General features: G+C 49.1%; 1 protein-coding gene and 1 non-coding gene across 3 annotated transcripts in view; one reads left to right on the top strand and one right to left on the bottom strand.

Annotated features, from left to right (window-relative positions):
* The window catches only part of LOC142803345 (endothelin-converting enzyme homolog), a 139,728-nt gene that overhangs the window by 5,745 nt on the left and 112,956 nt on the right, over window positions 1-21,027 (bottom strand). The window lies entirely within an intron of this gene.
* TRNAT-CGU (transfer RNA threonine (anticodon CGU)) lies at window positions 18,817-18,889 on the top strand. Its single transcript has one exon. It is a non-coding gene; the product is annotated as a tRNA-Thr (tRNA).

Here is a 21,027-nt window from a genome sequence, read left to right as displayed (position 1 = left end):
GCGCATTCTCTTGTAAAGTCATGCGAAGACAGCAATGAAGGATAGACAACGTCCATGGTTGCCGCTGAGTCTCGAAGTGCTCGACACATTTTTTCCTTTGCCCTAATTTCTTGAAGATACGGCTCTAACACCGCGTGTTCTTTTCCGATTCTCGGATTGTTGCAAAAGCAAACTTTTGCTAACAGTTTATCGCGATGTGCCCTTTCTTTCTGCAGTAGTAGCAGATTCGCGGCTTCCATTGATCAGGTTTCTTTGAAAAGCCTTTTTTACTTTCATACTTTTCAACGAGCACTGCCCTGCTATGAAACTGTCGGCGAGTATTATACTCCTCAGCTAACTCTGCTGCCCTGTTTCGCTGTACTTGACCAAGTTTGTCCTGCAGCCAAAGCTTGACATCCTCCTCGATGCAGCTGTAGAAATGCTCCAATGCAATGCATTCTACCACTTTATCGCGGTCGTCATAAACACCTTCGCCCTTGAGCCATTCAATAAATCGGCTTTCAGACGAAACGCGAAGTCAGCATGTGACTCATTCCCCTTTTTAGCATACCGGAACCTTTGCCTGAAAGCCTTGGGTTACAACTTATAACGTCTCAAGAGCACTTCCTTAACCTCATCATAGCTTTCAAATGGTTTCCTCGACAAGCAAGTTATCGCGTCGGACACTTAGCCGGGAAGAAGAGCTAACAGTTTCTACGCCCAAAGAGACCGCTTCAAAGCATTTCGCTCACAGACGTGTTCAAACTTGACGAGATACTTAGCCATGTCTTCGCCTACTACGAACGATGGCAGTTGGTCCCGAATTCTATAACCGCTGACCTTAATCGTCGGAGAAGCTACGCTAGGCGCCTGCGAACACTGTAGGATTGCCAATTCTATTTGTTTCAACTCAAGGCGCTCCTCTCTCTCGGCCTCCTCACGGCGTTCTCGCCTTTCAGCTTCGTCACCTTCGCGAGCTTCTCGCCTTTCAGCTTCTTCACGTTCGCGAGCTTCTCGCCTTTCGGCCTCCTCGCGGCGTGCTTTGATATCCACCCAGGCCCCATCGACTTCCTCAGCTGACACTTCTTCATCCTTCAAGATCTCAAGGATCGCCTGCTTTCGTTTCACACGGCCCAAAGAAATGCCGAGTTCCTCACAAATTTCGACGAGTTCCTTCACTTTAAGGTTCTCCATCGTTCACACTAGCCTCTTGCTGTTTGCCCCTGTTAACAATTCACTTGCCGTACCCACTATAAGTCAACCAGCAAGACGCGCAAGCAATTTTTAACACTCCCGTGTTTACCCTCTCCGCATTAACTTAGGCTTCAAAGCACTTCGACTTTGCTTGAAACGATCAAAGCTCACTTCAATGCTTCACACAGCCCTTCTCTAAACTACTACACCCTGAGCTAGAGTAGTCTGGTGAACTGAGAGGAAAACATCAGGCACTCACCGCAACGATGTCGCTGACGCCGGCCGATCCCGCTGCTGCCAACCACTGTTACGACGCGCGCCTCCGACGACGTTACGAAGGGCGCCACGAATCTCACCGCTGCAACCACTGTTTCGAAAGACGGCGACGCCAACACGGTCCCGAAGGCGCCACTGCTTCGAACTCCGCCGGGAAGGTCACCAGCCGTTTGGTAGCGTAAGTTTCTCAGCTCGCGACTGCTTCTGCATAGAGCTGATAGACGAGCGGACGAGACGACGGTGACTTAAACAAGGTTTATGTACAGCATATTTACAGAGGCGTTACAAATTCGGCACTGGGGCCGACGGAGACTCGAAGAGCCGAACTCTCCTCTCTAACACATAGCTCTCTTCTCTGACACACATGTCTACTCCTAACACACAGCTCTGCTGCTCGCGACACGCCGCAGGGCTTCTTTTATATGCACCGGGTGGATTCTTTGAGTAACCAAATGTCCAACCAGAAGCGCCGCTGGTCGTGAGGTCACAATCTTCCAATGGGGTCTCCACTGGGCTGCGTATTCTCATCGAATCTGGAGCCGCTGCGCTGCACGTGGCTGCACCCAAGGACGAGTGACGTCGCCACGCATTGCGTCAGACTCGCCAGACAGGAAGGCGCCGGCTCGCTGGCTGAGGTGACTCACTGCACGTGCGTGGCAGAAAGGCGCCGTCGCGCGATGACGCCGTTGAGTTGTTCATTGCGTCAGGCGGGCTTGCGTGCTGGCCTTGACACAGATTTCTTTTTTCCGAGGCATGGGCATTCGCTGCGGACTCGCAGGCATAACAGCGTCGGAGTGTCTTGATCGGAGATCGCATTGTTGCCGAGCCTGTGTAGTAGACGTCGCCCTGAGGGCGTCTGGGGCAGACGATTAATTTCGCTAACGCGATGAGATTCCCGCAGCTCTGCAAAAGAGTTATGTACCCCCAGTGCCGCGAATCGACTGTTGAAGGTGGCAATGGGAAGGTGGGAAGCTTGAGTGCACGTTTGTATACTGAACGAAGGAGGACGTCCAGCTGGTGCTCATGGTGACGATGCAGGCGAAAGTAAGGTGAGGCGTACAGGACACGACTCGTCACAAACGCATAGGCCAACCGAAAGGACTGGGTTCCACGGAGGCCGCCGCACTTGGTAGATACCCGCCGTATCATACCGCTCTCGTGTTCACCGGTGCGTCGGAGGCTTACTATTGTGTCCTTCGGATACAAAGATGAAGTGATGTGGAGGCCAATAACTTGAATTTTCTGGAGTGATGGAACGGGACCAGACGGAAGCAAAACCTGGGCTGGAGGTAAGTCGGATACCGAGAGAATAGCCGATTTAGCTGGAGAGCCCTCTAGGCCACACGAAGCAGCGTAGGCGTTCACCAGAAGGGCAGCCATTTGTAGGCGCTCTTCGATTTGGGCTGGGGAGCCAGTGTTGGTCCAAATTGTATTATTGTCGGCGTATAGCACGTGGTGTATTCCCTCGACCTCGCGCAGGAGGGAGGGAAGGTTCTTCGTGGCAAGGTTAAAGAGTAGCGTGAGAGAACTGCACGTTGGGGTGTACCTCTTGTGCCTAATAGGTACGGGTTATTTTCGATAGATTCAAGGCAGATGAAAGCGGCGCGATGAGATAGAAAGGCTCGAATGTAATTGAAAGTTTTCTGGCCGCAGTTTGAGGTGGAGAGGCTAGAAAAACTACTACTGTGTTAGAGGTTTTGAAATGCTCCTTTAAGATGAAGTGCGAGCACAGCTTTATCGTTACAGCACATAGTAGCCGGTTCTATGATGTCGCGTTGAAGATGGAGCAGGATGTCTTGCACCGACAGATGTGGGCGAAAGCCAAACATTGTGTCAGCAAAGGTCCCCTTGGCCGCAAGGTGAACATAAATGCGTTCGCGGACCAGGGTTTCTTGAGCTTTCCGGCGCAGGAGGTTAGTGAGATTGGTCTCAGTGTCTCGTTCATGGCCGGTTTGCTCGATTCGGGTGTGAATGTGACGAGTGATGTCGTCCATTCTAACGGGAGCGGGGAGCCATCTCATATCGAGTTTATCAGGTGGAGTAGCGAGTGGTCTGCCCCGCCGGGAAGGTTAGCCAGAAGCGACACTGTGATGCCAACCCGCCCAGGGGTCGTGGCCTGTCGCATTTTCGCCAGTGCAGCCCATAAATTTGAAAGCGTGTATGGCGCATGGAACTTGGCGTTAGGGGTGCCGGAATACGTATATTCTGGGCCTATGTGGTCAGTTCTATGACAGATGTATCAATCAAACAATTCTCGCATGAGTAGATCTGTAGTGCCCTGATAGGCATGAAGAGCACGGCGGAGCTGGCGTTGTTTCTGCCCGAGTGCTGGAGGGATCAAGAAGGCTATGAAATAGCCGCCAAATGCCCTTAGAGCTCATTTCGTTCGCCACATTTGTGCAGTTGTCAGTACAATTTGAATTGGCAAGCTGTGCATAGTATGCCGCAGCCTCTGCAGTGAGCGCCTCAATGCGAGCGCGAAGTTTTCGATCGAGCTTGTTACGTTTTAAACGCTTTATAAGCCCGCGGCAAGCGTTCCGAGATGTAAGAGGTGTGGGTCGATTGCAGGAGTCACATTAGAGGTTTTGAGGGTGCGAGTGTTTGCCCGCTGTATATGAAGGACGTAGGAGGCCCACGCCACGTATTCGCCTGAGTTGGAGATTATAGGAAATGACTATTATCTTTTAGTCATGTCTGTGAGACGGGCCAGGCCCCAGTAATGGCGCATTTTCTACCATGGTGTGAAGGAAACGCGAAGCAAAAAGTGTTCACTTCCCAAAGTCTCGCCCAAGTTTTCCCATGTAGTATCGCAAATCTTACGAGTCAGGGAGAGATCTGGGCATGTGTCGCGTCTGACCGAATCGCCGAAACGTGTGGGCTGTGCTGGGTAGGTAAACAGCGTGAGGCTAAGCGATGAGATGACCTCTTTGAGTTTTCTTCCCCTGACGTTCTCACAGTGATCACCCCAGTGGGGGCCGGGGGTGTTGAAGTCCCCGACAATCATCAGGGGTTGACTGTCTGCTGTGTGCAGCTCCCTATTGAACAGATTCGTAAAGGAGGCCCTCGAAAGAAGAGGGGGACAATACACGTTTAGTTTGTGAAATAATGGTTGGCCTCTTTGTTGATACAGCATTGAAATCATACAAAAGTCGTGAGAGAACCAGATCGAGGTCGAACTGTACTACCATGTAAAGCTAATGCACAAGAATGCATGCAGTGGTGCCTCCCACGGAGGAGCAATATCCAGAGAGAGTTGGTGTCGCGCCAGATTAAGTGTCAACACGGCCGGCTGAGAGCCAAGTGAGTAGAGGAAGAAGGAAAGGTTTGAGCGCTTTCGCCTGTTCCTACACCCTCTTGAGTTCAACTGTATGATCTCGAGTTTTGAAAACAAACTTGAAAGATTTGTATGGTTTGTAGCCATCGTGAATATCCTAGGTTTCCTCAATATCCTCTATGTCTTCGTCAGAGCCTTGAAGGCAGGAAGAGGTACGAATGCCGGATTGTCTGACGGCGACGTAGTGATAGCCACTGTACGACAACGTCGGAGAGCTGAACCCGTACTGCAAACCGAAAAGGAGCGTGACTGCGATTCTCTGGGTTGAAACTAAGCGATTTACTGGGCTTGAATCACCTGAGTGACCTCTACTACTATGCGTTGGACCAACGCCTCCTAGAAAAATTATGCCTGGAACGTGGCTCTCTCTTCAATTGAGAGCTTGCTGCCAAAACAAAATCTTGAAGGCCATGCCTCCTAACCCGTGTTGCACCCGTCCGCCGCGTGCGACCACTCACCTCAGTACCGCTTTCTGACGTGACATTACCGTACCGCTCTGTCACGTGACATCAAAGCTGCTCGGAGGCAACTGTGAGAGCATTGTTGTGTTCGCCGGGGCAGGGTTGACCACCACTAGCGTTCACCCCCGTACCGGGGGGGGGGGTAGAATCCGAAGGTAGCGCGGCACGCTCGTGACTCATGTTCCACGCATAATTTTTCTAGGAGGCGTTGGTTGGAGAGAAAAGTTATCAATGAGGTGACTGATCATTGCTTCGACGCGCGTAAGGCGATCCTCCATGCGAATAACGCGTTCTTCACTGAGATGAATCGGGTGAGTCGGCAAGGGATCCTGAGGTGCTGCAGTATCTACCGGAGCTTCCGGAGTAGATTCATCGGCTACTGCAGCCGGAGGGCTATTCGAAGTGCGCGTAACGTGAGGGCTAGGCTTGAAGTTCGCCGGCGTAGCCACCTGGATAGGGGCGACAGTACCGAGGTTCCTTGCAGAGCCTTGTTATTGGGGAGCAAGTTGCTTATTTAACACTGCGAGCTGTTTTGTTAGAAATTACTTTTGCCTTTGAAGCTGCACAGCTTGCTGTCGAAGGGTCACACGTTCGGGTAAAAGAGAAATGGGGGGGGGACAAAGAGGCTTGGAAGCAGCAACCCCTGCCCAACTGCCCATCTGAGGTGACGCCGCCGGTTCCAAGAGCGTTAGGAATGCTCGAGTGTTGGCCGGTTCTGAAGGAGCAGTTTGCTTCAGGCGGGTGCCGTTGTTCTGTTGTGACGCGGATGAGGTGGGTCCTCAATGCGATGTTGAGGGCGACTTGGGTTTCCGGTATTTTGCAGCACAGCCACTGGTCCCATTCTCGTGGGCGCCCAGGCAGGGAAGTCAATTGGGTTGGCAATCATGTTCATTGAGGCCTTCGGGGGCAGAGGTGCCGCACTTGCTACATTGTGTAGGAGTGGGGTGAGGGCACACTGGCGGCCAATGGCCGATAATACTGTGCCTAGTGCAGGCCGGAATGGTTTTCTTGTAACGGTGGATAAACGTGGCCACGCAGTGGTAGAAAAGGAAGCGGGGCAAATTCGTGCCCTCAAACGTCACCACCACCACTGCAGAGTCTCCAAGTTCTCGGACATCGAGGATGGTTCCCCGTGGCCAATACAGTTCCGATTTTATTTATTCCGTGGTTTTAGCAGGATTAATGGTGATGACACCCCTGCATGTATCCCCTGACGCCTTGGCGTGGCCTCGAAAAGGCAGCTGTCGATCCTCCACTTACCACTGAAGTCACCGAAGAGTTTCTCAGCCATTGCCAGCATGGTAGTACTGCAGACCAAGATGTTTTGCTCCCAAATTGGCCGCACTTGAACTAGTGTGGTTGTCCGGTCACGCACGTAGCTCCGCATTGCGTCGCCAGCGCGATCAGCCGGGACACATGTGCACCACTCGATGGAAACACATAGTTTTATGAACAAGATGTAGTCATCTCGAGAGAGATGAAGCGTCTGGCGTGAACGCCACTTGCGTTGCTTCATCGGCAACGGTGAGGGAGCAGAGGTAGACGCACTACCAGTGGGTCGGGGCACCGGCGTTTCTTGCACAAGCGGCTTCAAGGCTGTTCTTGATAATCGTCGCTCGGGCTTGCAGCTTTTTGTCGAGCCTTAGGGTGAGGTGGTGCTCTAACTTTGCTGTGGGGATTGATTCCAGGGATTGCTTTAGCGTTTGCGGGATGGTTTGTTCAAGCATTATTGGTAACTGCCGTTCAAGTATAGTTTGAATCGTCTCGTGTAGTTGCTGCTGCGGTCCAGATTCTACAGGCAAAATAGATGTTGAGGCGGTAAGTGGTTGCGACATTAGTGTGGCTGGTTCTTCTGTGTCTGGAGCCTTTCGTTTAGGGGGGTGGGGGTTGAGGCGCTATTGGCGTGGAGGTTAGCAGAGTGAAGCAAAGAAGAGGACGGAGGTTGCTGGGCAAGTTGTTTCCGAAGAGCAACATTTTCAACGTGAAGTTTTTTTAATAACGTACGGAGTGTACGCAGCTCCAGTGTGATAGTACTTAACATTTTCCTTATTAGGTGTGGGAGTGTGTGTAGTTGTAGACGCTGTTATATGAATAGGAGCAGGTGGGGAGGCAATGCTAACCCATCTTACTGTAGGGGTGGCGAGAGTGAGACCGGGTGCCACTGCTGAAGGGGGTGACCATGCGAAGCCTCGGGCACTGCAGATCCTAATAGGAGCTCCTGGGGCTGATTCTTGCGCCGCTGCTGTGATTGGCTGCGTGAGCCACGACGCTTCGAGGTTGGACTGAGGCTGCGGGAGCGGGTGTCGCTAGGCTTCACCTCCTGGCGTTCCGGATGAGCATCTTGCGTAGAAATCATTGTTGAGAGGTACTATAGTTGTTGGAGCTTCGCTTTTTCTTGGCGACAATAAATGAGAAGCGTTGAGGACAGGTTTCGGCACTTTTCTGGTGAGCTTGGTGGCACAAAGACACTTAAGGGTGCATAGATGAGCAGTAGCAGGGTTGGCTGTGCCACACAGCGTGCAGGTTACGGCATTTGGTTTGGGGAGACATCTGAACGGTGGCCGACTGCCCCGCATTTGTCGCAGATTTCTGTGCGCTTCATATGTTGGTAAAGTTTGTATTCGGCTCTATACAATGGGTACCGTGTTTGTATTTCCCATTCAGCGATCTTGTAGTATCGTGGGATTGCGGTCGTCAACAAGGCTTGCTAAGATGTCTTAAGGAGAGTCATAGGGGAGAAAATCGGGGATCACTCCATTTGCTGTGTTCTCAGGGGAAGTAACGTAGGCTCGAACGTCATAGGTTTCATTTTACACTTGTAGTTTAGAGACACGACTGCAGGATTCTGCTTTTAATAGATGAGGTGTGCTTGCTACGATGAGATTAGTTTCAACGCATGCGCAGTAACTGTCCTCTTTGAGTACTGCTGAAAAATATTTATTTACAGTTGTTAATTACCGGGAGGGTGGGAACGGTCCTTACGGGGCCGCCCCGTACAAACACTAGGTGGGCTCCCTCTTACGGGAGCCCATTGGCGTTGGCCGCGGCCCGGTCACGCTCGACCAAGGCCCGTTGGGCCGTCAGGTCAGAGCAGCCGAGCAGGGCTGCCTCCCAGTCCTCCCGCGAAGGGTTGGGTAGTGGGGTAAGGTTCAAGGTTTTTCGGTATGCCCACACCATGTGGAAAATGTCAGAGAAATTTTCCTCACAATGCGGGAACTTCCCCGTGCAAGCAGGGTCAAAGTGTTTTATTATTGCCGGGCACAATAGAGTTTTGGTATAAAGGTGAAGGAGGGTTCGCTCCTCCGGCTTCATGAGGCCCTTACAAGGTTTCGGATAGACGTTATGGCCGGATTGATAAAGTTGTGTGACTTCCTTAAAGGTGTAGGCGGGATTGGGTTCGAGTTCCGGATCGGTAGGGGACGAGGATGGTGCCACGAGAGTGAGCGCGGGCGGCGGCATCGGCCGTCTCATTACCATCGATGCCCGTGTGAGCCGGAGCCTATATGATCGTTCGGTGCGCCGGGACACCTAGGTAGCTGCTGTTCTGCAAAATTTTATAAGCAAGGTATAAGCAAGCAATGTATCCCTGTTCAATATTGCGACAGGCACCCCTTGAGTCGGTGATGATGACCCTCGAGTCCTGATCTGCGGCGGCTAGTGCAATGGCGATCTCCACCGCGTGCATAATGTTATGTGCACGGAATGTGAGTCCGTTTACAACGGTGTTTTGGTGGACGACCACAGCCTAGTACCAACCACTGTGGTGCGGGCCGGAGGCGTCCACGTAGAATACTCCGAATTTGCAGCCGTAGTGTCGAGCCAAGGCTTCCGCCCACGCGAGGCGTCGGCCACTGCAGTCGTCTCGGCTCATGTAAGCCGGAAGAAGGCGCACGTGCAAGGAGTATCCCCAAGCTTCTGGAATGCGTACGCGCTCTTCAGTGTGTATTGAATGATTGGTGTGTAGCCGGGCAAGGAGGCGGCCACCCGACGGTGTTTTAGAGAGTCTAGTATATTGGTTTGTCAAGTGCGCCTCTCTCAGCTCCTTGAAGGTGTTCACCATTCCCAAGCCCAAAAGGCGCTGGTTAGAGTTGCTGACAGGAAGGTCGAGGGCACGCTTGTAGATTTTGTGGAGAATGACTTCGAGTGCATTCTCGTCGGATTTGTGTAGGTGAAGGTATAGAGCCGAGTACAGCACTCGGCTGGTTACGAATGCATGCGCCAGCCGCAAGGCATCTTTGCATCGTAACCTCCCGTGCTTGTTTGAAACCCGGTGGACTATCCGGCCCACCTGGTCCCCCACCTTACGCAATTTGGCCAATGTTGTGTCTGCTCTGCGATTTTTGTGTATAAAAAGCCCTAGTACTCTAACCTCATCGCGTTCGGGTATGGGTCCACTGTGAAAGGAGAGGGCGATTTTTGTGGTGCACTTAGGTGATGGGTGTATACGCACGAATTCCGATTTGGACGGGGAGCACTGAAGGCCTCTTTGAGTACCTTGCATGCAGATACACTTCACGTAGAATAGCTTCGCGCAGTTGTGCATCCCCCACTTTGGAGAGATTGAGGCCGTCCCTCGGGCGAATCATAACTTTGACGTGATCATGTGGCAGACGCGGTTGCCTAGGTTTGCGAGTAGACACTGGGCAGATCCGTTCAGCATTGAGGTATCGGTCGCGCTTCCCTTGGCCAGTGGGTGATTCGGAGCGTTCGATGCATGCTTGTGTTCCTTGTTTCGGTGGCTAGAGATCCATCTGGCTTCGAGGGTGGCGTCTTCAGGGGTGATCTCAGTACCTTCGACTGCGACTACTTCTATGGTTAACATGGCTGCGATTTCTCAATGTAGAGCTCAACGTAGGCGAGTCAGATGGAGTTGGGTGGCACCGGCGTCGCGGTAAGGAGCAGCTGTTGTGACAGCCGCCAAGCCAGCGTCGGGCGGCGCGAGCAATGTGAGTTCGTCGTTATTGTTAGCGTCTCTGTCACCTGGATCGGGAAAAGCTCTCTCACAAAAATCTTCCGTGTACTGCGGTCGGGGGCTGGTTGTATTGGGTGCTGGGATGGTTTCAGTCGTGAAAAGGGGTGATTCAAGATATCCAGAAGTAGGGGCTCAACGCTGCTTCTTCCAGATGCCGGAGTGAGTGGGTGTGCTGCTGCTCCCCATTGTGTCCAAGGCGTCTCTCCACGCGAGAGCAAGGAACGCACGTCCGCTCTCTGCGAAAGCTTGAGAGGGACTCGCCCGAAGAAGCAGGCAGTACACCTCGAAACAACACTGGCAAACAAACAAAAAAAGAAAGAAAACACCGCTTGAATGCACGAATGTTGGGCTTGTTCGGGCACATCACGTGCACGTGACCTCTTTACTGGATGTCAAAAAGGGTAGGGCAGAGATTTGGCTTGCGAAGGCTATGTGGAGGAGCAGAAAGGGTTTCGAGCTCGCCTCCTCTCATCCTCTTTTGCAGCTGCTTCATAAAAAATTGCCCGCAGCTTCCCTCGGGGGAACACTGAGGAGGATGCGGACCATATAATTGGTTAACGGGGTGTTAAAGTGCGACTTACTTGGGTCGATGGCTAAATTGGTTAACGTGGTTGTGAAATGGGGTGTTAAATTGCGACTTACTTGGGTCGATGGCTAAATTGGTTAACGTGGTTGTAGGAGGGGGTGTTAAATGAGTGAACACGTACACACGTATGCGAAAGGGCGGCGCTGGTCGAAGGGACGTCGATCATTGTGTTTGTGGATTCGTTGGAATTCATTTCACCGCGACCTTGGACGTCGACGCGCCGTACAAACCAACCGACGAGCGGCAACTGAGCGAGCGAGCGCCGACCTTGAGTATATATACAGCACGACGGCGCATGCACTGTCAGCTGTTGAATGTTCTCGAAGCGCGACGCCACATGCGCGTCCACTGGAGAATCAGGAGAATTGTAGATGTCGAACGCGGTGTGTAGAGGAGGAAGGGTGCACAGATGGTGGAGGAGTGAAGCGCGCGCGGTGTGTAGAGGAGGAAGGGATGCACAGATGGTGGAAGAGTGGGCGACGGCGCGACGGCGCATGCGCGCGCGTCAGCTGTCGAATGTTCGAGAAGCGGTGCGGACGGCGCGGACGGCGCGGACGGCGCACTACAAGGCGCGAGTATAAGATGCTTCCGCATCTAAAAGTTTTCTCAGCTCGAAATGAACTGATTCAAATTTTTCTGTGGCAAAATGTTCCTCGTTAGACAACCAACTACCTCCACGGTCTAACTAAAATTGGGTATGGTGCCTGGTGAGTGTCCCTTTAAAATCAGGCCATTTGAACGTATAGCTTTTACAACTGCGAATCAGCGAATTGGGTGCTCCTCGAACGTAGCTAAGCCATGCTTGGTCTATCTAGACCAAGCATGTATGCCACTTCAGTCCTGGTAGATCAGCGACTGCTAAAATGTGCCTGATGCTGTGAATAACTGGAATGAAAGCAACTTAAATTGATAAAGACTGTCGGGTGTTACGAAGGCAATTTTCTCACAATCGCTCTCGTTGATCTCCATCTGCCAACAGCCGCTTCGCAGGTCCATTAATAACAAATAGCGTGCAAGCCAAAAATGGTGAAGAGAGTCGTCAATGCGTAGCAGTGGAGAGACGTCTTTCTTTGTGAATTTTTTTAACTTGCGGTAATATACACAGAAACGGAAGCTGCCACCTTTCTTTTTAACCAATACCACGGGGGATGCCCACGGACTTTTTGAAGGCTCTATTGCGTAATATTGGAGCATCTTCTGAACTTGCCTTTGAGTGGCCTTGCTTTCTTTCGGAACCACACGGCATAGATTTTGTTGGATCGGTCTCATCTTTTTTCAACAGCGATTCGGTGCTGGGTCAGTGGTGTTTTGCTTGACCTTCGACGTTAACAGAAAACAATCGTGGAATCGCTGCATCAGCTCTAGTATAGGCTGTTTATTTGAGAGTGAGAGATTAGATGAAATGTAGACTAACAAAGATGGCGAGGCTGTGATGGTCACGTCGTCCCTTTGCAAAGCGAAGCACTCCCTGGCTTCGTTCCCATCGTCATAGTAGGCTATTGCGGTGCCCACTCAATGACAGTCGCCTGTTTGTATATTCTTCGACTGACTTGGTGGACTGCGTACAAGGGCGGAAAAAACCAGTTCCGTAACTCCTCGCATCAGGAGTCACCTTACCTCTGGCATGTCAGGGTCAGTTCGGCAAAACAGACGGTAATGTCCTCAGCGGACATGGTGACGGTTTTGTTCGGCTTTTGCAAGTGGGCTTGATTCAGCTGTTGTGCGAGATCTCACTGGTCCGCGCTTAGGAACGTCTAGACAAGCTTTTGGCGGAAATTATTCCAGCTTTGGAAGTAGCCTCCCTGTTCTCGTACCATGTGCGAGCGCTATTTCACATCGCGAAATAGGCTCTGTCAAGTTTCTCTTGCGCGCTCCAGTGATTTACCACAGCGGTCCGTTCGAACTGTTCAAGCCAGTCATCGACTTTCTCATACGCTTCTCCACGGAAGACTTCTTGAACAAAAGGAGGCTCAAAAGTCACCTGATAAGGAACAGTCGTTTGAGCAAAAAGAATATTCGAAGATGTTGTAGGAGTCATCATGTTGGCAAGAGAAGACGGAGTCTAGAGTTCCAGACTTGGGCCTAGTAGGCACCGGCTGAATCGATCTACTGGATTCGTAAGAAAATGTTGAGGCTCTGGAATGGGTGGAGGATCCCGAACAACACTTTCGCGCATGAGGCTGCAGGCTTCAACACCTCCACCAGGGTCGCGAAATGAAGACGGTGGTCGTATTTAACAGCATAGAGTTTCCTAATGTAAATTAGACGGAACTCTGGTGCTAGTGTCTATGAGAGCTGCAACGCACGGCACTTCAGTGAGCGTGGAAATGATGAGTATTACACACGTTTGTCAAATTTCGTGCTTCTGGTCTGCTCCTGACTCCGTGTGTGCTCGTGTGGCTTAGAGCTGTTTTTTTGACAACAATTAGCAAATGTTTTTGTTCGCGAATCACCACCCTCTTCTTTTAGGCTTAGAATTTCGAATCGGGCCACGAAGTTCAAAAATGTTCGTTCTTTTCTTCAAATCAAAACTGTATTGAGCAATAAACAAAGCTGCAAGTACGATTTGTTGCTCACAAGTACGAAGACTAGGCCAATGTGTGCGCTACCCATCATCTCCATGGTCGCTGAATGATCACAGCGCCAGGGTCCCCTTCAAGTAATTTAGAAAACTCTTATGTTTAACAGGTCTAGAAAGCAGAAGCAGGTCGGTCTTTTTATTCAGCGCGCGCCAGAGCGTTCCTCTTTTTTATTGTTATTGCTTTCTGCATAAAATTGTGCAGATGCGCGTATCCCGTGACGTCGTCATCTTCCTCTCACCACGCACGTGACAATAACTTCTAGCTGAGTGGTACCACACACTTATCAGCCACAGCGTACCACTCGCAGACCAATCAACGAAACCATTGCTAATAGGCTTACGATGTATCTAGCCTTAGATCACGAGAATCGCGACGAGGTCCTCCCATACAAAACATTTGTCTGACAGGGCTTTTCACCATACCAGCAGATTTGCACCTTTTAGCACTGTTTACAGCCGCGACATCCCCACGTTGCTGGACGTGAGGTCTGACGTAAGCCTTTGTCGATAGACTCCGTGGGAACACTTTGACAGCATGTGTTGCGGTAATCTATAACCTTGGTCACGCTTCGACGCTGCTTAGGATCTGCCAGAGTGTTTTCCGGCAGGAGGAATGTGCTCTGTCGCTTATTCAGTTTTTTTTAAAACGCGAGTTGTTCTCAAAACTCATTGGAAATGGTTTTGGTGGGCGACACTGACTGCTTCGTAATGGTCACAAGTTTTTCCCAAAAATGCTTATGGTTTAGCTGTCGTAGTTCTAAAAACAAGACATGAGTAACACTTGTGAGTGGCACACTGTTGCATCAGGTGTACTTCATACGGCGGGTCGAGCGGCAGCCGGGTGTCTTGCGAAGCCTGTGTGTCATTAAGCTGTCTGTCCCTCGAGATTAAATGTGACGGGAGCAATGATCTGGGAGACTTCTAGGTGCACTGCTCCCTGAGGTAGTCAATCTGATGGTCCCTGTCAGAGTCTCGCATGCAGACGACGTGTTCCGGCAGTCTCCCTAGCAGGAGAGTTGGTCAGCCGTGATACGTTTCGGTCGAGAAGTTCCATCTTGTTAGATCTCCTGGTTTTTGCTAAGGAGATATTATTCTGGGTATGAGCGACTGAGCTCACACCAATTCCTGAGGCATCTGGGCATATGGCTCTGATTGGTGTCGACTCATTTTGCGGGCATTCTCTGGAAGGCATGGCTCGATCGTTCATCATGTCGCTGACGAACGTGGTGTGTTAGGGTTTGGGAGCTTGCAGTTTGTGCGGCACAACAGAAATGAGCGCTTTCACGTTCTCAAAAGACACAGAGGAAAGTCCGACGGAGAAAGGTCAGACGGAGGAAGGTCTGACAATCATATTTTCGTGGTACCTTAAAACCACCGACGCTGCCCACAGAAGATTCAGTGTGTAGGTGCAGCGGGGGTCGTGTCGTGAAGTCTACAACAAAGGAAGCATGAACGGCGTTACTGAATGGAGAAAAGACCCGCGCTGCAGACCACCAGCGAAGACACGTAGTGGTACTTCAAACATGAGGTTTAAGTGTCTGAATGTGCAATTGTGATGCAATGAGACAGAGAGATAACACCCGTCCGTCGGGCAAGCTGTTCTATTATCTACCTTGTCTTCCTTCTATTTCTCTCTCCCTCTCTCTCTCTCTCTCTCTCTCTATATATATATATATATATATAACGCGTTCGATGCTCGAACGCGTTATTCGACGGTCGTAGGTTCGATTCCCGCTCACGGCTGGTTATTTTTTCATCCACTTTTCTTTCTTCTTATTTACATTCCATTGGTTCTAATAACTTCCCCTGTACATTCCTTGGCATTACTGTCTGTTATATCTCATTAGTATTGTGTTAAAACACGGAAAAATGAGCCCTTAGGTATACACTTCTTTCCTTTATTTCATTGAACGAGGGTCTCGTACTGGCAGACTTGGTGTGTTTAGGTTGTATAAGAGGGACAATTATTCAGCTGCCCACTCATAATAAGTTCACGTGCTACGTGACGCCAAAACATGCGCATAAGAGTGTTTTCACAATCGCCGTTTGGCTTATAGATGGCGCTGACTGTCACTCCTACTTCTAAATTCACATATAAACCCAAAAAAGTGGATGGAGGGAAGGCCGCTGTCATAGCTCAGTGGTCAGAGCATCGAACGCGTTACTCGAAGGTCGCAGGTTCGATTCCTGCTCACGGCTGGTTATTTTTTCATCCACTTTTCTTTCTTCTTATTTACATTCCATTGGTTCTAATAACTTCCCCTGTACATTCCTTGGCATTACTGTCTGTTATATCTCATTAGTGTTGTGTTAAAACACGGCAAAATGAGCCCTTAGGTATACACTTCTTTCCTTTATTTCATTGAATGAGGGTCTCGTACTGGCAGGCTTGGTGTGTTTAGGTTTTATAAGAGGGACAATTATTCAGCTGCCCACTCATAATAAGTTCATGTGCTACGTGACGCCAAAACATGCGCATAAGAGTAATTTCACAATCGCCGTTTGGCTTATAGATGGCGCTGACTGTCACTCCTACTTCTAAATTCACATATAAACCCAAAAAAGTGGATGGAGGGAAGGCCGCTGTCATAGCTCAGTGGTCAGAGCATCGAACGCGTTACTCGAAGGTCGCCGGTTCGATTCCTGCTCACGGCTGGTTATTTTTTCCTCCACTTTTCTTTCTTCTTATTTACATTCCATTGGTTCTAATAACTTCCCCTGTACATTCCTTGGCATTACTGTCTGTTATATCTCAATAATATTGTGTTAAAACACAGAAAAACGAGCCCTTAGGTATACACTTTTCTTTATATATATATATAACGCTCACCAAAGGGTTTCTTTCGCTTTGACATACCGGTAGATTTGAAGGTGTAAACTTCATTGCAGCAGTTGATTACGCACAAATCAATATGACCTTGCACAACCGACAATGTACAGTAGGATACTAGAACATTTTTTTATGCGGCTGAGGTGAATGAGCTCTGCCGTGGTATTCAATGTTGTCTCGGTTGCAACAAAACTGACGACAGGAACACACTTGGCAGAAAAGAGTGGTACAGTTGTGTCCATGGACACGGAAAGGGTGCTTTCCAACAGGGTAGGTTTTCCGTGAGTTCTACTGGAATATATGAGCATACTGTTCTCTTTCCTGTGCGGTAATCGCCCTTGGCACCACAAAGCTTCAACAAATCGAGGGTCAGACTACCATCACTCGTAGAATGAAACAGAACAGCAAAATCCGAAATGAATTTTTAGCACCCAAACTAACACACACTGTACTGATACCAGAAGGTTGTGAAACCCTTCTGCTCACTCTAAAACACGTATTAGCACGGTCCCAGTGGACCATAAATTTTCGTACCTGGAGGCGTTTGAATGCTAGACTCATCACTGATGTGGTTGCACCTGTATCCACTGAAGCCATTGTTGAGACACTGTCGATTAGCACATGAGCTTTGTTTTTCAACCGGCAAATTAAATGAGGTATTTCAGTGAAAATCGAAGGCTGTCAGCGACCTCACCTCCAACCGTCGCGCCGACTAGTTTTCCGGAAGAAGCGAAAGGTAGCGACGCCAAGGTCACGGTGACCAATTGGATTGAGGGGCTGGCGGGGGTGTCAGACTGCGGTCAGAAGCGGTAGAACGGTTTCGCAGTGGCTTTGTTATCTCGCGAGATGCGCTTCCAGAGAACATTGGTGCTCGTGCAAAGACAGACGGGTGGGGTCCCGGTGGCCAGTCGTACATCGGCAGCTGCCGGTACTTGCAATACCTGGCCATGTGGCCTTCGACGCCAGAGTTGTAGCAGATGGTAGATGTCATTCGCCGAACGACTGCTGAGAGCACTCTACTGTGAAGGGTCACCTAACTGAATGGAATGGAGGAGCTTGCTGAACAGAAACAGCCTGCCTCTGTGGGATGGGGCCGGAGCGAAGGCGTTGGTCATAGCGCTGGTAAGACGTGAATAATTCTCGACGTGGCTACGAAGTTCTAGATTCGCTGACGTTCGTCACACATACAGATGGTGTCAGACGAGCGAACGGTGCCGGGTAGTCAGATGAGTAGGTAGGCGGATGATAGATGGTGTCGTAGAACAGTATGTCTTCTCCCTGCAGCTCTTCGCGCACTATTGCCCGCATAGTAGCAGCAAGACCAGTGGGTAGGCTCACATTGACGCTGGCGAACATTGTTACACTTGCCAGCCTGCCAAGTTTCGGGGCAATACGATGGGTCGTCAGCTTCACTAAAGTACGGCAGTGGTGTTGGACGGCAGAGACTGAGGTGAGGTCTTCCCCACCCACCGAAAAATTGTAGACGTCTTCTGTTCTGCCCTTCAGAAGGTGCACGAGCATGTCCTCTTCACACTTCTGCGCGTTTATGATCCTGCAAAGCATATAATTTCCTTTATATAGGTGGTATGCGTCTCTCCAGCAGTGTGAGCTCTTTAAGCCAATGTGCACTACACACTTTTTTTATTCGAATCAGAGTCGCCGAGGCACCTCTAGAGTTGTTCATCGAAATGATAACACGTTGCTAAAAATCTTCGTGGTTTTCATACCACTTAAGGGTGGTTTGTGTGAGAAACAGCGTGACGTTTCCCAGTTCGTCGGTGGGATCTCAGCACGTTACCGGCTCATCATTTTGTAATGAGTCAGCCACGCATCCACATCTTCTTATGCCCTTCCCGCGAACGGGTGGGATTCCATCTAGTGATGACGAGGCGCAACCGATTTTGGCTTTTGCGCGGCTTAGAATGACCTTTGCTCTCGGCCATGACGTTTGTTGTCGGTGGCATACCGGCAAGACAAAATCTCCAGCGAAGCTCAAAGAGTTGTGGCTCCGTGGTATGTTGACAAGGTGTGCCAAGCACCTCCGCCACTCTGTTAAGTTTACGAAAGGGTTTACACCGCTTTGACGTTCCGGGAGACTCGAAGGTGTCACGCACCGCAGGGTTTTCTCGCTAGCCGAATGCCCCCTTTTCTAACCATCATGTGCCACACTACCCAGAGGCTCATACCCAACCAAATCACGTTTAAAGTAACAATATATATATATATATATATATATATATAAGGGAAAGAAGTGTATACGTAAGGGCTCGTTTTTCCGTGTTTTTAACACAATAATAATGAGATATAACAGACAGTAATGCCAAGGAATGTACAGGGGAAGTTATTAACATTAATGGAATGTAAATAAGAAGAAAGAAAAGTGGATGAAAAAATTACCAACTGTAAGCAGGAATCGAACCTACGACCTTCGAATTACGCGTTCGATGCTCTAACCACTGAGCTATTACAGCGGCACTCCCTCCATCCACTTTTTGGGTTTATCTGTGAATTTAGAAGTTCTCTGTGAATTTATAGATGGCGCTGACTGTCGCTCCTACTTCTAAATTCACAGATAAACCCAAAAAGTGGATGGAGGGAGTGCCGCTGTAATAGCTCAGTGGTTAGAGCATCGAACGCGTAATTCGAAGGTCGTAGGTTCGATTCCTGCTTACAGTTGGTAATTTTTTCATCCACTTTTCTTTCTTCTTATTTACATTCCATTAATGTTAATAACTTCCCCTGTACATTCCTTGGCATTACTGTCTGTTATATCTCATTATATATATATATATATATATATATATATATATTAGCCTCGAACGCGTTATTCGAAGGTCGTAGGTTCGATTCCTGCTCAAGGCTGGTTATTTTTTCATCCACTTTTCTTTCTTTCTTTTTATTTACATTCTATTGGTTCTAATAACTTCCCCTGTACATTCCTTGGCATTACTGTCTGTTAGATCTCATTAATATTGTGTCAAAACACGGAAAACGTGCCCTTAGGTATACACTTCTTTCCCTATATATATATATATATATATATATATATATATATATATATATATATATATATATATATATATATATATATATATATATATATATGTATGTATATATATATATATATTTATATAGATATATATATATATATATATATATATATATATATGATCTAACAGACAATCATGCCAAGGAAGGTATAGGGGAAGTTATTAGGCCAATTGTAACGTAAATAAGAAGAAAAAAAAAGTGGGTGAAAAGATAACTTGCCGTGGGCAGGATCCAAACCTGCGATCTACGTATAACGCAATGGGTGGGCTCACATTGACGCTGGCAAACATTCCCCTATACCTTCCTTGGCATTATTGTCTGTTAGATCTCAATAATACTGTGTAAAAACACGAAAAACGAGCCATTAAGTATACACTTGTTTCCCTTATTCATTAACGAGGTTCTCGTACTGGAATACTTTGTGCCTAGGTGCCTTTAGGTGGTATACGGGGGACTATTGGTCAGCAGCCAGTTAGTAATAGGTTCACGTGCTACGTGACGCCAACAGGCTCATAAAGATTGTGCCACACTCGTCGCCATGGCTACTAGGGGCACTGACTGACACTCCCACGTTTAAATTGACATAGATACCCAATAAAGTGGCTGGGGGGATGGCTGTCGTGGTAGCTCAGTGGTAGAGCATCGAACGCGTTATTCGAAGGTCGCAGGCTCGGATCCTGCCCACGGCAAGTTATCTTTTCACCCACTTTTCTTTCTTCTCATTTACATTACAATTCGCCTAATAACTTACCCTGTACCTCCTTTGGCATTACTGTCTGTTATATCTCATTATACTGTGTAAAAACACGAAAAAAGAGCCCTAAGTGTACACTTGTTTCTATTATTCATTAACGAAGGTCTCGTACTGGCAGACTTTGTGCCTTGGTGCCTTTAGGTTGTATACGGGGGACTATTGGTCAGCTGGCAGTTAGTAATAAGTTCACGTGCTACGTGACGCCAGACAGGCTCATGAAGAGTGTGTTACACTCGCCGCCATGGCTACTAGTGGCGCTGACTGACACTCCCACGTTTAAATTGGCACAGATACCCAATAAAGTGGCTGGGGGATGGCTGTCGTGATAGCTCAGTGGTAGAGCATCGAACGCGTTATTCGAAGGCCGCAGGTTCGGATCCTGCCCACGGCAACGAGTTTGAGCATATGTTACAGTTGCAAATCATTCGTCCGTCATCAAGCTCGTGGTCGTCACAGCGCTACACATGGTTCCCAAGAAGAACAATGACTGGTGACCCTGTGGTGATTATTGGGCTCTCAATGCAGTCACCATTCCAGATTGATACTCGTTACCCAATATTCAGAACTGTACTACATTTTTAACCGGCACAACTGTATACTCAAAGATTGATCTTGTGAAAGTTTATCACCAGATCGCCGTTGAGCCTTCTGACATCCCCAAAACTGCAATGATTACCCCATTTGTGCTCTAATATTATTTACGAATGCCTTTCGGTTTGAAAAACGCAGCTCAGACACTTCAGCGTTTTTTACACGAAGTCACAAGAGGCTTGCTGTTTTGTTTCGCCTATATCGACGATCTTCTCGTTGCCAGCAAGGACGCTGAAACGCACAAGGCACCTCTACGTCAGCTTTTCACTCGACTGCGTGATTACGATTTTGTCATCAGTGTAAAAAAGTGTCAATTTAGAGTCTCGGAGATAGCATTCCTCGGACATCAGATCACTAAAGGTGGCATCACTCCTCTACCTGACAAGGTTCAAGCTATCCTAGAGTACCCGCCTCCCAC

This window comes from Rhipicephalus microplus, chromosome 3 (genome assembly GCF_043290135.1).
Source record: "Rhipicephalus microplus isolate Deutch F79 chromosome 3, USDA_Rmic, whole genome shotgun sequence".
NCBI lineage: Eukaryota > Metazoa > Arthropoda > Arachnida > Ixodida > Ixodidae > Rhipicephalus > Rhipicephalus microplus.
Note: the sequence above shows the minus strand (reverse complement) of the source record. Positions and strands in the feature narration are given on the sequence as shown.